Raw genomic sequence first — 16,540 nt, 5'->3', positions numbered from 1 at the left:
ATCACGCTTGCCAATGCAAAACTTCAACCATTAATAACTTTAATTCTCCATAAGTAAAAATTATAAAAGTCATATATTATGATAGTACTTCTTGAGACGAATTCAAAATATCCAACATGAACATATTTTTTCCTTACAAATTATTCACAAAAGACGATCAACGGAGGAGTGGTGAATAGTGTAAAAGTCAAAGCGGGTCAAGTAAAAAAGAACGGAGGAAGTATATATATAAAATCTCATTTTTTTTATTAACCCATTCATAATTCATATAGGTTTTATGTATTTAAAATATATAGTAACACAAAAATACATAGCAATTTCAAAACCACAACATGTGTTTACCTTGAAGAATTTTTTAATCATATATAAAAATTCCTTTAACAAATAAAACAAACTAATATGAAGTATAAAAGTTAGGTTACTGCATATTTCTTAATGAATTTTGATAATGTTTAAAAATATTTACGAAAAAATATATTTTTTAAAAATTATTAAAACCAACAATAAATTTCACTTTAATTTATTATAATTTTTTTATACTTCCTTCGTTTTTTAATTATTGCACCATAGAGGTTGGGTGCAAATATTTTGGTAGTGGAAAAAAGTAAGAGAGAGAAAGGTAAAAATACAAAATTGCCATGTGACATATTGATAAACTAAAAAGTAAGTGTGAAAAAGCAAGGGTATGTTGGGTATTTGTAGTGTGAACACAAATAATTTTTTTCCTAAAGTGGAAATGGTGCAATATTTGTGAAGTTTCCTAAAAAGGCAAGTTGTGCAATAATAAAAGAACGGAGGAAGTATAAGAGCATTGCCATTGGTTGCGCTCTTTGGGTGGTCATGAAGAGAGAGAAAATTCAAAAAAGATTAAAATAATAAAAGGGAGTAGTTTTTGAGGGAAATGGTGCATGACCAGGTCATGGCCATGCCCATTTGTGAAGAGTGTGCAATGCTTGTGTATGGTGACACTTGTCCAAGTGCTATTGGTTGGTGAGAATGTTTTTTATTCAATATATATATAGCTTCACATGGGAAATTGGAGAAGGGAATAAAGTTGGGTTAATTTGTTTGGGAGTTGACACTTGACATCATCTTGTTTGTTTTGCCATTTTGAATATTGCAATTTTAGCTATCTTTATTTAATTATATCATGCTAATTTTTTTAAGAAATGTTCTATATATTGTTGTATGTTTAAGATTTATTATCGTATTGTCAAATAATATGTTATCGCATCATCTTATCATTTTCTTACTTAAATAACGATTATTAGATCACAATTTACATTAATAATGAATAATTATTAATTACGTTTAATTAATGTTGATTAAATAATGTAATCATTTATTATTAATTATTTAATTCATATAGCTATGGTGGGGTAGATAAAAGTAAAAAAAGAGAAAATCAATAACCACAAAATTAAAGGGCAACCAATGGAAGGGCACGAGCATAAGTGGGTATGAGAGTTGGGCATGAATGAGGTGGAAGAGAGAGAAATTGATAAAAAATGTGATGACCACTAATGCCTTGGGCAATGGATGGCTATGTTTTAAAAAAAATGACCCGGTGCATCGTCCGAGCCTAAAACTAGTTCTAATTTAAAACTTTAATTGAGAAGATCTTAGCATCCTCCATATTCTTTAATTCAAGCAAGTTTTCATGAGTTATGAGGATCGTAAGAAGTGAAACCAATATTGACCACAAAGTAGCGCTTCCACCATATGCGGTTGAAGAATGTTTTAAGGTTGTTTCTGCAAGCAGAAGTGAGGAAGCACTCATTTTTTTCAAACAGGACAGCAAGAACACTACATGCAATTCTTCAGCTGAAGAAGTTGATACATACTAGTGTCCAAACCAAACGAGTGTTACATAAACACATACACCTATGTTTGATTTTCCACATCAAACCAAAGCTCTACAAATTTCAAACTGCGGAAGATTAAACAAACTCTAAAACTTATTTTAAATGGTTTAGTGGACTATTTTTCAATCTGATCTTAAACTTCTTTGAGCCAAATGAGAGACCTAAAATATTACTTCCTTTGTTTTTTTTAGTTGCTACAGTTTTATTTTCACGGTCCCCTAGACATTTTTAAGAGGAAAGAGATAGAGAGAAAAATAAAATGGACCCACGTGGGTATGAGAGAGAGAAAAGAATATCATAAATGAAAAGTGTTGCAACTAATTAAAGATTTCCAAAATAGAAAAGTGTAGTAATTAAAAAGAAACAAGGATGTAATAAACTTCATTTAAAACACATTACTTAGTAGGAGCTCCTCAAAAACTTACCTAATATTGAAGTCTTTCCAGTTAAGTTGCTGTATAGCAAGCAATGGATATGGTGCATTGGTTTCTCAAGAGTGGGTGCGTATCTTCCATTATTATACGTAGGTGATTCAAGGCCCCTCTGAACACTTTCACACAGCATGATATCTTCTATATGCAGTTTTTTACCGATACAATCTCAATGGGTCATTTCTAAATCCCTTCTTTTTTTTTTCAAGGTTAAGGGGGTCGGGGTAAGGGAGGATCAAAAATATACTCACAACAAAACTAGTACAGTTCTCACATACCTGTGCTTCTTCACTGTCTTTTAGGCTTTTTTCAATAAAAACATTATCATCCTACAATAAACAACAAATATATGAGCATACCCTGCACTCCACAAGTACATTTTAAGCAGATGTACCCTCTGATATACTGAAAGAATGAATTTTTTAGAGAAAATTGTGACAAATAACCTAGTCGATTTTTTGAAAAGGACCTTTTAAGTGAAAACTTGTAAAAAGGACATTTTAAGTTGTATTTTGTTTGTATGGGGTAGTTGAATGAGCTTGCGTGGTGGTGTTCCGGCGTTGACTATCACGTGTTAGTCACGTGACCGTATTTAAATATTAAAAAAATTTAAAAAATTCCCCAAATTTCCCTCATTTCTCGACCTAACCATTTTATAGTATTCTCACGGAGGTCGCGAAATTTGGGGATTATTTTTTTTTTAATAAGTCACGTGACTAACACGTGATAGTTAATGCTAGAGCTCCGGCGTTGACCACCACGCAAGCTCACCTAAGTACCCCATATAAACAAAATGCAACTTAAAAGGTCCTTTTTCACAAGTTTTCACTTAAAAGGTCCTTTTTCAAAAAATCGACCACTTAAAAGGTCATTTTTCACATAATCTATTTTGCTTGTGATTTGCTATACTATCATTTGTCAGTGAGAAGGTTAAACACATAGAAGCCCCTTTTTTATCCACAATTGGAGACTTATAAACACAAGTGTTAGAAATTATAATTACAGAAAATATGAAAATTAATTACAATAGAAATACAAACTGAATAGAACGAGATTAATCTATGTCCTTAGGATAATTTTAGCACCCACTACGATGCTGATGGGAATTCCTATGCTAATTTACCCCCAGGATTATCCTATTTCTAAGAATGAAAACACATCATAATTTTCACTCTCCATGGACATGTTATTTTTGAGGAAAACGTTTATCAGAAAGAATATGAAAAAACTGATCAAATTTCACTGCCAATCAAACCATTATATAAAGATAAGTATGGCAGTTATTTTTTGAGAAAAAATAACTGCCTCCTATATTATCCGAAAATTAGAAAAAAATATTAATTAAATAATTGGCACGTGTTAGTCATAATTAATTAACCGTCGCGCGCGTGCCACGTGCCTAAGTGCTAAGTGCTAGTCTATGATTAGTAAATATTCTGATAAATATACTACTAATCATATAGTAAGCCCATGATCAAGCCCACACAAGAAGGGCTCACAACTCATAATACACATAGCACACACTAGTTAATAAACAAGACTAACTTTTCATATTCTTTCTATGTGGGACAATATTCCCACAATAACTCACTAATTTAAGACTACATACAACAATCCCCCACTTAGTCTTCAATCAAGCAAAAGTGCATAATGAAAGTATCTTTCGATTTGAACTTCCACTTAGTGAAAACAGCTCAAAACCCTAACAAAATTAATGGCAGCAAAAAGCTTTTGACCCACAATTTCTAGTGTTAAAGTCGGAGTTACCTCACACACAATTGTTTTAACACAACATGTCCAAAAACAAAGGTAGCACTATTATGGCCATGTTCTCTCCTGGATTCATAGATATTTCCAAAAGATTAGACATATACTTCTGGTAGAAGCTGCACCACTTCATATATCTATATAGGTGAATTCTATTACCATAGAATCCATTAAGAGTATATTACTCACCCTAAATCATGCACTTAATAAATAAACATCTTAGTGCGAACCAATCAGTTATCAACAATTTATTAGTACCACATTGAACCTTTTAATCACGGGTACTCGCAAAAATAAGGTTGGGTTTCCATTGTTGCTGATTTAATTTTATGGTCTCAAGCCCATTTCTTGGCTTGTTCCATGAAACATATCCCTTGGAAGACCCTTTGTGAAAGGATCTGCCAAATTGTTACAAGACCTTACATAAACTACAGTTATAATCCCGTCGGATATTAACTGTCTCACATATGCATGTCTCAAACTGATATGTCTAGACTTCCCATTATAAACCTTATTATAGGCTCTAGACAATGTTGCCTTATTGTCACAATGCAAAGAAATGGCTGGCATAGGTTGTGGCCACAACTTTATATCCAATAGCATATTTCTCAGCCATTCTGCTTCTTTACCTGCTGCTACTAAGGCTAAAAATTCAGCTTCCATGGTGGAATGAGTAATACAAGTTTGTTTCTTTGAGGCCCAAGAAACAGCACCACTTGTGGATTTTTTATCTTCATCATTTGACATCCAACTAGCATCAGTGTATCCCTCAAGTACAGCTGGAAAATTTCCATAATGCAAAGCAAAATTTTTAGTTATTTTCAAGTTACCAAATACTCTACCAATTGCTTGCCAATGATCAGTACTAGGATTGCTAGTAAATCTTGAGAGTTTGCAAACAGCAAATGCAATATCCGGTCTAGTACAATGAGTAGCATGCATCAAGCTACCTATTGCACTAGCATACTCCAATTGCGCAACAGCTCTCCCATCATTCTTACTAAGTTTACATGATGTATCATATGGAGTATTAAATTCTCTAAAACTTAGATGCTCAAATTTCTTAAGCATGTTATCAACATAATGAGACTGAGTAAGAGAATAACCCCCACTATTTCTTTTAACTTTGATACCCAAAATTGTATCAACTTCATTCAAGTCTTTCATCTTAAAGCATGAACTCAAATAATCCTTGGTTTCATTTATGCCTTTCATGTTTGTTCCAAAAATCAGCATATCATCAACATAAAGACATAAAATGATACCATAATCCTTTGTAAACTTAGAATATATACATCTATTTGCAGAATTATGCACAAAACCATGAGATAAAACTACAGAATCAAAATTTTCATGCCATTGCTTTGGGGCCTGTTTTAAACCATATAATGATTTAAGTAATTTGCAAAGTTTGTTCTCATTTCCAGGAAGTACAAACCCTTCAGGTTGTTTCATATACACCTCCTCATCTAAATCTCCATTTAAAAATGCTGTTTTAACATCCATTTGGTGAACATGCAAACCAAACAAAGAAGCTAAAGCTAATAGCACTCTAATAGATGAAATTCTAGCCACGGGTGCATATGTATCAAAATAGTCTATCCCTTCTCTTTGTGAAAATCCTTGTCCAACAAGTCTAGCTTTGAAAATCTGTATTGACTCATCATCAGCATTCTTCTTTACCTTAAAAACCCATTTGCAACCAATAGGTTTGGAACCAGGAGGCAAATTTGACAAGACCCAAGTTTTATTAGGCATTAAAGACTCCATCTCATCATTAATTGCCTCCTTCCAAAATGCTGCATTTCTAGAAGTCATTGCTTCTTGAAATGTTTTTGGTTCATCATTCTCAATTTCCACATTAAGAATCAAAGGAATTTTATTGGTAACAACATCTCTATTTCCTTCCACTAGAAAAGAAATTGCTTGAGAGTTAATGAAATCCGGTCCCAAATTCTTCTCTTTTCTAACTCTAACACTTCTTCTTGGTTCATTTGAATTACTAGGATTTACTCTTGTATTCCCACTAGAAGGAGTAGAATTTGTTTGTGGCAATTGCAATGACTCATTAACACTTTTGGAATCACCTTTAAAATTTATTTTCAAAAAATTCAACATCTCTTGATTCCACTATAACATTTGAGTCTAAATCCAAAAGCCTATATACTTTTGAATTTTTAGCATATCCCACAAATACACTTTTCAAAGATCTTGGACCTAATTTAGTTTTCTTAGGGTCCGGGACTTTGTAATAAGCCAAACATCCCCATACTCTAAAATAACTAATATTAGGCTTTCTTCCTCTCCAAATTTCGTATGTGTAGATACCTAAAAATGTCTCCCTAAAACCAAATCCTCAAACAGTTCTACCTTTTCACGACTTGGCTTAAGGACAAAACCACGAGTAAAGTATGGACTCCTAGGAGCGCTTGAAGAAGGAATTTTGAAAGAATAAGGGTAGGCTAGTGTTTAGGCTAGAGAATAGAAGAGAGAAAAAATAGAGAATAAATTGATGCCCCGTACATCAGAAATGAGGGGGTATTTATAGAAAAAATGTGCTGAGGGAACACACGAAACCCTAAAATGATAAAAATCCTAAAAAAGTATACCGTGACACGGGAATTCCCACCGTCAGACGGGAAACATTCCCGTGACACGGTGTACTATTATGTGACGCGGTAAATATATGCTGAACGGGAAAGAAAACACGTTAAGGGTTTACGCGGAAAGGACACGGAAACCCACGTGTCACGGCAGGTGTCCCGTGTCACTGGGAACCCCACCGTCAGACGGTAAAGTTTCCCGTGACACGGTGGACTGTTGCCGTGACGCGGGAGTTTTCAGTTCGCTTTTCCGTCTAAATTCATTTTTAACCCTAATTTCGTTCAGCATTTTAAATGCCGATTGATAATTTCGGGCCATTTTCTGAATTTATTACTATTTGGGCTAAAATAAATAAAAGTTTGGGCCAAAATAAATAATAAAACAATAAAATAAAAAAGGTTTGGGCTAAAATTAAATTATAATTTTGGGCTGAAATTAAAACTATGCTTTGACCAAACATCAAGACTGATCCATGGACTATTTAAAAATTAAATTTAATTAAATACGATTTTTTAAGCACTCTCGGGATTAAATACTGAACCCGACCAATAGTGGCGGTGAAAGGTTGTTCATCATCGGATTTGGTTTTGGGGAGACATTTTTAGGTGTCTACTGAAGCCCCCACTTTGACTGAGTTTGCAGAAACGTTAGTTTCGAAAACGATAGTCAAAGTAGTCAATAGGGACGGAGAATGATTTAAGACGTTATGCGATCCTAAATCACTCTGTATACGCCGATACCTGCAGAAAAATGTTAGTTCCACAGATAAAAGAGTAAAGGAATAGAATGCTTATTTGACACCAGTGTATCGGTGACAAATAAGTTTGGTATTTCCTATGCTTGAAGGAATCCACCGGATGACGTTTGTTAAAATGCTTTCCATGCTGAGGAAAGCCGTCAGATGAGTTTGGTAGCTTTCTAAGCCTGAAGAAACCTACCGGATGTCACTTTCCATGCTTGAGGAAAGTCGACATATGATTTTGGCGTTTTTCTATGCTTAAAGAAATCCACCGATAATGCTTTCCATGCTTGAGGAAAACCGACAAAGGAATTTGGCGATTTTCTATGCTTGAAGAAACCCACCAATAATACTTTCCATGCTTGAGGAAAGTCGACAGATGATTTTGGCAGGTTTCTATGCTTGAAGAAATCCACCAAATGACACTTTCCATGCTTGAGGAAAGACTTGTCTGATTTTGGCAGGTTCGATTGTCCCCGAACGTGGGCTGTAGTTGGTTCGCTTGTCCCCAAACGTGGGATGTAAATGGTCCGCTTGTCCCCGGACGTGGGCTGTAGATGGTCCGTTTGTCCCCGGACGTGAGCTGTAGTTGGTTCGCTTGTCCCCGAACGTGGGCTGTAAATGGTTCTCTTGTCCCCGAACCTAGGCTGTAGATGGTCCCTTGTCCCCGGACGTGGGCTATAGATGGTCCGTTTGTCCCCGGACGTGGGCTGTAGATGGTCCGCTTGTCCCCGGACGTGGGCTGTAGATGGTTCGCTTGTCCCCGGACGTGGGCTGTAGATGGTCCGCTTGTCCCCGGACGTGGGTTGTAGTTGATCCGCTTGTCCCCTGACGTGGGCTGTAGATGGTCCGCTTGTCCCCGGACGTGGGCTGTAGATGGTCCGCTTGTCCCTGGACGTGGGTTGTAATTGAGACCTGCAAAATAAAATTTGCCAAAGGACTTGTATAGACTATGATTGACTTGACCAACTGACTTGACCAAGCTTTGACTTGACACGACATGACATGTGTAATACTCGTGATTGTGTGTGTATATGTATGGTGTGAGTGTGTGCAGACACAAGCAACCGAAAATGCAAAAGCAAAAATTTTTCCGTCATTTTTTGTCATGAGACGAGTGGAGGGTACCGACTTTCTCCCGAAAAGGAAAGATGTGAAAACTGAAGTTTTGTTTTCGAACTTCTCTCGATGAGAAAATTTTAAATTTATTTTTGAACTTCCTTAAAAGAAAAGACATGAAAAAGGGAAGAATTTTTTAACTTCCTTGTTGAGCAAGACGAAATGAATCGTACGGATTTAATTTCTTGTCTTGAAAATAATGTATGCATGATGCATGTCCTTAGGTCAGGAGGCTAAGGACAATCACATCATGTGACACGATAGATAGATGAATGAACTTAGGTCATGGAGCTAAGCATCATATATGGTGTAAAGAAACGATCTTGAACGTGACTTAGGTCTGGAAGCTAAGCACGTATATAGATGAAGTGATTATGAACGTTGCGTAGGTCAAGGAAGCTAAGCAAGTATACAATGTTTCTTTTAATGAATGTTGTCCTGAAAGACGACGAAACATGCACAGTGTTGAAACAAGATTTCATGATAAATGGCTCTTAAAGGGAAGGATGATTGATATGGATATGGATGTGTGAGTGAAGTGTGTGAATGTGATACTAAGGCTGGCTGTAAGGGTTATGGTGATGGAAATATATGTGAGAAGAGTCAAAGATGATGACTCTTTAGGCTGGGTAAGCTAATGTGATAAGGGTTCAAGCCCCCAAGTCTAGCTCTAAATGGGTAGGGTCATAGGATTAAGCATTGAATATTCTTCGACTCGATCATGCATATGAATGTGGCTGCACCTCAATGTGAGGTTGCCTACGTATCTGTTAGGAATCAGGCCAAACGTAGTTCTAACCGAACTTTGCACAAGTGTATGTACACCTCAAAGAGGTCTTTCAAGGTTTGTAATATGGTTAAGTTGATGGTTTAAAGAAGAAAAGGGTACAAGGCTCAAGACCCGAGAGAATCCCCAAGATGTGTAATTATGAATTTGAAAATTTTGAATTTTGCAAGTTTATTTTTCATATATATTTTTTTTTGTTTTGAATTTCTTTTTTCCATTCTTGTCAATGTAGGCAATCTCAGATCATGCGGTCCATCACTCACTTAGCATTCATGTTTCTCAGGCACGGTACCAAGCACTCGATGAGAGACGCAATTTGAGACATGTTCATATCGGAGACATTGGAACACTTGCCTTTAGACATTGGGCTTCTTTCTTTCTTTCTTTTTTTTTTTTTTTTTTTTTTTTTTTTTGTTTTATAAATTTGAAATTGCTTTCTGACTGTTACACAAATTGCACACCTTCCCATCCCAGGGTTAAGTGAATGTGGGTTGAATAAATAAGGTCAATTGTTTGATGAGGCTCAAAGTGTTTAAGGAAGAAATGGATATGTGATTGAATGGTTAATAGGGAATGACAGGGTTCCAAAGGTGACTCAAGTCATTGGTGTACCTTGTGTTTAGTTCGGCAATTTTTTTTTTATTTTTTTCTAAGAAAGAGATGCTCATTTATGAAGAAGGTAAGAAATGTGACACATAGACACATGGATAAGGAGAACCTATGCTAGACTTTTAGGGGGAAGGGTTTGAAACAAAATAAGAAGAAAACATGAAATCTTGGTGAGAAGCTTGCATTGTGCATTATCTTCATGGCTGTTTATGAGTAACTTCTTGCTGCCTGGTGAGGAAAAAAGTTTCTTGTTGTTGATGCTTTGATTGGAAGGAAAGATGGAAGGAGTGATGTTCCCTTTATTCTTCCAACTATTGCCTAGTGATTTTAGACTCAAGTACTGTGTAAGGATGAACTCACTTAATTCATTCACTCAATACTCGAATTGGAAAGGAAGAGTGTATGAAATAATTTTGAAAACTGATGGGAAATACTCCACTCATTCCTATTACGACGGAAAGCGATGCATGCATGGTCCTAGTATACGATCATAAACAATATAGTGCATTACTCAAAGACAAAGTGTGTGCAATTACTCAACATGTGTGATTAAGTGAGTTTATTAAGACTCGTGGTATGATCGCATGGCTAGACATGAGGATGTTGTGAAAAACAAAAGACCCAATGACTAAATAGCACGGAAGACTAAAACAGAAATTAACTTGATCAATTTTGTCCAATTTTAATATTTATGCTATTTACTAGGTGAAAACGGTCCATTGGCAATCGTTAGTCATAAATAAGATCAACCACAATCAAAGACAAAGAACTTATGTTAAGGTTAGCACAAAAATCGATCACAAGAAACTAGGAAAAGGACTAGAATTCTAGAAGAGTTAGGACTCATGGATATAAAAAAATTAGTTAAATAAAAATAAAAATCTATAATCCTATGTTATACGAGTTGACATGGATTAAAGGACTAAGCTAAGACTAGCTTGACACGAAAAGATATAAAAAAAAATTAAAAAGAAAAAAAAAGTTGACGCTAAAAAGACACCTAAACTGGACAGGCTGTAATATATCGGTTATAACTTTTCATCTGTGACTCTGATTGGGACGAAACCAATTCCAAATGAAAGATAAAACTCGGGGCTACAGATCCATAGGCAGCAGGACACGTACTTCTTTCTAGAACTTCAGATATGACTAAAACAAGTTGACTCTTGTGCAGTATACGGGAATAAAAATCCGGGTGACTCAAAAATTTTAAAAAAAAAAAATCTATGGCTCGACTCTAATAATAATAATAATAAAAAAAAGGTTTGATAAGAGAAAAAAAAAATAGTCAAAAAAATGCACATATAAGCACATTGTCACGAAAGATGCAATGAAGTTCGCAAACTAAAGTCAAGTTCTATGTTCGACTATGGTCAAACTTAAAAGGGTGTCAAAGGGTACCATGGTTAAGAGTTTGGACGTGTTAGCAAGATAGCCTCCCTTGAGGGTGTATGCCAACGGGCGACTCCGCGAGTTCGTGATGAAATCGAACTCGACTCCATGATTTGGGTGGATTTAAAAACTCGGATGAACCCTTATTGCCATGAGCGTTTTTGGGTTGATAGAGCTTAAATCCCCCAAGCTAGCCACATACGTAGAACACGTACTATTGTGGAAAAAAAAGGTAACCTAAAAAGCATATGCATATGTGACAATGCCAATTAAATCGCAGGAATACAATTCAAGAATCTTTCAAGTCTCATCCACTCATCTTAATTAAATACCGATCACTCAAATCGATAAATAACCAAGAATCCTCCCCAGTGAAGTCGCCAAATTGTAGGCGTCGCCAAATCGATAAATAACCAGTTATGTGTTTACTCTTTTTTGTTTAACCCATGACCGAGGGTTTTTATTTCCACATAGTAATTAGTACGGACCTAAAATTGACTAAAATCTGGAAAAACTCACAAAAAAGACCTGGAACTGAGCACCGTGTCACGGCAAGTCCTGCCGCGCCACGGTGAACAGTGCCGTGACACGGCGTTTTCTACCGTCTGACGGTAGACTGCACTGTGTCATGACAGTCAGTACCGGGACACGGTGCCCAGGGGAACTGTCCTGTCAGCTTTTTATGCGTACGTATGTGGTTTATGTCTCCAGTTTGGTGTCATTTCTAGCTGTACGGTCATAACACGCGTCCATAACCTCACTTAATCACTCACATGTTGTGTTCACACACTTTATTCCGTTAGTCGTGCACCATTTCATGACCGTATTTTAGGGTAGTCTTTTGCGTCTTTTTTTTTCGGAGTAAGTCGGATAGTATCATCCCATTTTTTTAAAAAAACAAAAAATAAATATAATTTCAAATTTCAATTTTTTTTTTTACTTTTCCGGATGGGTTAAGGTTAAGTTTGGTCATTAAAGGTGTGTTTGTTTCGCTGTCACAACACTTGGTCAAGGAGTAGGGGGAGATTGTTACGGTTCGAGTCAATACCTCAACAACCTCTTATACCAAAGAGGCGTACAAGGAAACCACAACAATCATCTCCACGAGATCCATCTCCAGTCTACTTTCAACCAATGGCTACTAAGGAAGATATCGAGAACATCAACAGGACAATTGAAATGTTATCTAACATGATGCAAACACTCACCACTAGAGTCAACACGGTAGAGCAAGACAATCAAAACAATGTCACTGACGCTGCAATGGACAAGATTAAGGAACAGATGAGTAAGATTTATGAAGAATTCACTTATGTGGAACAACCTGTCGCCTCTTCGTCCATAAGGGACAAGCTTCCTGAGAAGTTTTCCACTACTGACATTCCCAAGTTCAAGCCTACTGATAATCCGCTTTTCCATTTGAAAGCTTTTTCTGCAACCATGGCTCTTCAGGGAGTAGATGTGACACTCTTCCCTACAATGTTCCCTCTTTCCTTGGAGCATGCCTGTCAAAAGTGGTTCTACTCTTTGGAATCCAAACATGTTGCGACCTGGGAGGATGTTGCCGAAAGCTTTATGAATCGGTACAAGTGTAACATTCATTCAGGCTAAGACTTCTGAATATGAACTCTCCATTCTCAAACAGAAAGAGAATGAAGGCTTCACCACTTACTTAAGCTGGTGGAGGGAAACAGCCGCGCTCTTAGTGGATCCCCCCAAGGAAAAAGAGATGGTTCGCTTGTTCATTTCCAATCTGACTCATAAGTACAAGCAACACTTGAAGTTTCTGCCTCTAAGTACCTTTGAAGTTGTATACGATATTAGGATCAATATCGAGGACGAACTGATGAAGACTGCTGGTAGCAACAATAATGACAACACTTGGAAAAACAAGAAGAACGACACTCCTTCTTCTTCGTCTTCCAAGCCCAATAATGTTACCAACAATATCAATATCAATGATGTGCTGGCCCTTAATGGTCATCCTCAAAGATTCCAAAGGCAAAGGAGGGTTTACACACCTTTGGGAATGACTTATGATATGATGCTGCTTTTGACCGTTTGCATGGTCAAGGACTGATTATGCCAATTGGACCATTTCCAGAACCTCGACCAGAGAATAGAACCGCTAGCTATGACCCCAATGCTTATTGCAAATTTCATCAAGGCAAGGGTCATAATACTGAGAAGTGTTGGAGGTTGAAGGATGCGATCCAAGACCTAATTGATGCTAATCAACTTCCTGTCCCTCCAGGGGGCAAGAAGCCTAACATTCAAACAGGTCCTCTTTCTGATGCTTTGGCTATCATGGGAGATGAAGTTTCCTTTGATCCGTCAATACTCATTCAACCTGTGAATGAACCTCTGCCGGAAGTTGTATTTGTCTCGAGTTATGAAGAAGTGAATGGAATTTGGGATAGTGATGATGAAGATGTCTATCTCAAGGATATAGCCTGTTCATATCTTGGCACAAGTGAAGATGTTTGGGGAGACCTTGAGGTCAAGGTTCTCACCAGAAGTGGACGGTTGCAACAACCTAGTCCACCTCCACCTCCACCGCAATCACAACCAATAGTTGATCCCATCGATCCTGTGAACAACGATGTGGTCAAACAACTACAAAAGACCAAGGTGGAAATGAATGTATGGAAGATTTTGGCCACCTCTCACGAGCATCGAAAGGTTGTGATGAATGCTCTGGTGAAAATAGGAGTTGATGATGATATGACTCCTCAAGGACTGGTCAACTTTCTCACTACTGAATTGCCAAGTACTAGCAATTTTGATTTCTTTTTCTTACAAGGATCTGCCCCCGGAAGGGGACCAACATAACAAGGCCTTACACCTCACTATGGTGTGTAGGCAGATGAATGTTCCTATGAGCCTGGTTGATAATGGCTCTGCAATCAATGTATGCCCACTCCGCACTGCAAAAAAGTTGGGCATAAAGAATGAAGAACTGACTCCCTCTACTCAAGGGATTTGCGCTTATGATAATACTCGCCGTCAAGCCGTGGGTACTATCAAACTAAACATAACTACTAGGGCCATTGAACGTCGCACCAAGTTTCAGGTGGTGGACATTAAGGCCTCTTTCAACCTGTTGTTAGGACGTCCTTGGCTTCATGAGCTAAAGGCAATTCCATCGTCGTTGCACCAGAAAGTGAAGGCCATAGTAAGAGGGGTTCCAATTACCATTGATGTCTCTCTCATGCGCATTCAAGTTATCGACACTCCTATCGTCCATGTCGAACATGACGAAGAAGATGAAGATCTTTGGGGGTTTTCACTCGATGATGTTCTGATGATCGAAGAAGAGGAGAAATGTCATCTCGACTTCGATCCCTATTCGAACACAACCATTAATGCCATTATGAAGTAGCAAGGGCATTTCCCTGGAATGACCCTCGGGCTCAAAAGGAAAATGGCTGAACTTTGGGGCCATCCTGGTGCACTCAAGAAAGATACCTTTGGCTTGGGATTCAAGCCAAAAAAAGAAGATGTTAAACAAGCCCTCTTGAAAATGAAGGCTCGCAATAACGCTCGAATCATGAAGACGGAAATGGCCATGGATCCATATCCATTCACTCTCAATGGCCTATACATCAAAGAAGGGGAAGACTTCCCATGCTATGAATTCCCTGAGCCTTTCGTCCACGATGGGAAGCGTGAACCAGGATTCGAGATGTTCCTCGATTGTGACTTTATCGATAAAGGCGAAGAACCCTTCACAACTGAGAAACCAGCTAGTCCAAGATCTGATGATCTAAACATTAACCTTCTTTTCGGACTAGAAAAGAATGAATCCAAGTCTACCTGCAATAATGATTTCAAGCTCATTCAAGCTGTCATATCAAACAAGGATTTTGACCCCTCCGAGTTAATCGTCCAGGCTGATGATATTTCAAAGGGATGGCGCAAGACATTGAGGATCACTACACAAAGCGGAGAGAAGTTGGAAATAACCGCTGGCGAAGGTCCTATCTTTGATGAGTCTGAGTCGTCTGGGTCCGAGTCCGAGTCTGAGTCTAAGTCTGTGGACGAGTCCTAGAGTCTGAGGCCGACCCTCTTTCTGCGATAGAGTCCAATCCTGAGTCTCTTGTTGAGTCTTCTCTTTCTAGCCCAAATAATTCCGGTGAGGTCGCAGCTGACCTTGCCCCTCTTCATGTATTCACCGATGAACTCAATAAATGAGTACCTTTGCTTACGATGCGTGTCATTCCCCTAACCCTGATCAATATTGCTTTGCTAATGATAAAAATGACAAAGAAATAAGAAAAGCAATGGAAGAACATGAAAATAAAATGGCGGTTATCGAAGATACAGAAACAGTTAATATTTCCAATGATACGACTATTAAAGAAGTAAAAGTTGGATTAACACTAAGTCAAGATGAACGCCAAGAGCTAATTAACTTGCTTAGTGAATTTGTTGATGTATTTGCTTGGTCATACCAAGATATGCCAGGAATTGACAAGGATATAACTCAACATACAATACCACTCATTCCAGGTATGAAGCCTGTCAAACAAAAGCTGTGCCGTATGAAACCGGATGTGGCTCTCAAAATCAAAGAAGAAATCAGAAAGCAGTTGGCCGCAGGTTTCATCAAAGTATCCAAGTATCCAGAATGGATAGCAAATGTGGTTCCAGTTCCAAAGAAGGATGGAAGAGTCAGAATGTGTGTTGATTACAGGGACCTCAATAAAGCAAGCCTAAAAGATGGGTTCCCTCTACCTCACATTGACATTCTGGTCGATAACACAACAAACCATGCACTCCTATCGTTCATGGACGGCTACGCCGGATATAATCTAGTATTAATGGCTGAAGAAGATATGGAGAAAACCACATTCATCACACAATGGGGTACATATTGCTATGCGGTAATGCCATTCGGGTTGAAAAACGCGGGTGCCACCTACCAAAGAGCAACCACAGCATTGTTACATGATATGATGCACAAAGAGGTGGAGGTCTATGTCGATGATATGATCGTTAAATCTAAAGATCGCCCAGGACACATTATTGCACTTTGCAAGTTCTTTGAAAGACTCCGCAAGTACAACATGAGATTAAATCCAGCAAAGTGTGCATTCGGAGTCACGTCAGGCAAATTACTTGGATATGTGATCAGTTCTCAAGGGATTGAAATAGATCCCACAAAAGTCAAAGCGATCATGGCCATGCCACCGCCCAAGAATGAGATGGAAATTCGAGGTTTCAT

General features: G+C 37.7%; 1 pseudogene; it reads right to left on the bottom strand.

Annotated features, from left to right (window-relative positions):
• Positions 1–16,540, bottom strand: part of LOC145636725 (choline monooxygenase, chloroplastic-like) — an 83,139-nt pseudogene that overhangs the window by 5,877 nt on the left and 60,722 nt on the right.

Source organism: Chenopodium album, chromosome 6, assembly GCF_948465745.1.
Source record: "Chenopodium album chromosome 6, dcCheAlbu1.1, whole genome shotgun sequence".
Lineage (NCBI taxonomy): Eukaryota > Viridiplantae > Streptophyta > Magnoliopsida > Caryophyllales > Amaranthaceae > Chenopodium > Chenopodium album.
The sequence above is the reverse complement of the archived record's forward strand: the minus strand, read 5'-3'. Positions and strand labels throughout refer to the sequence as shown.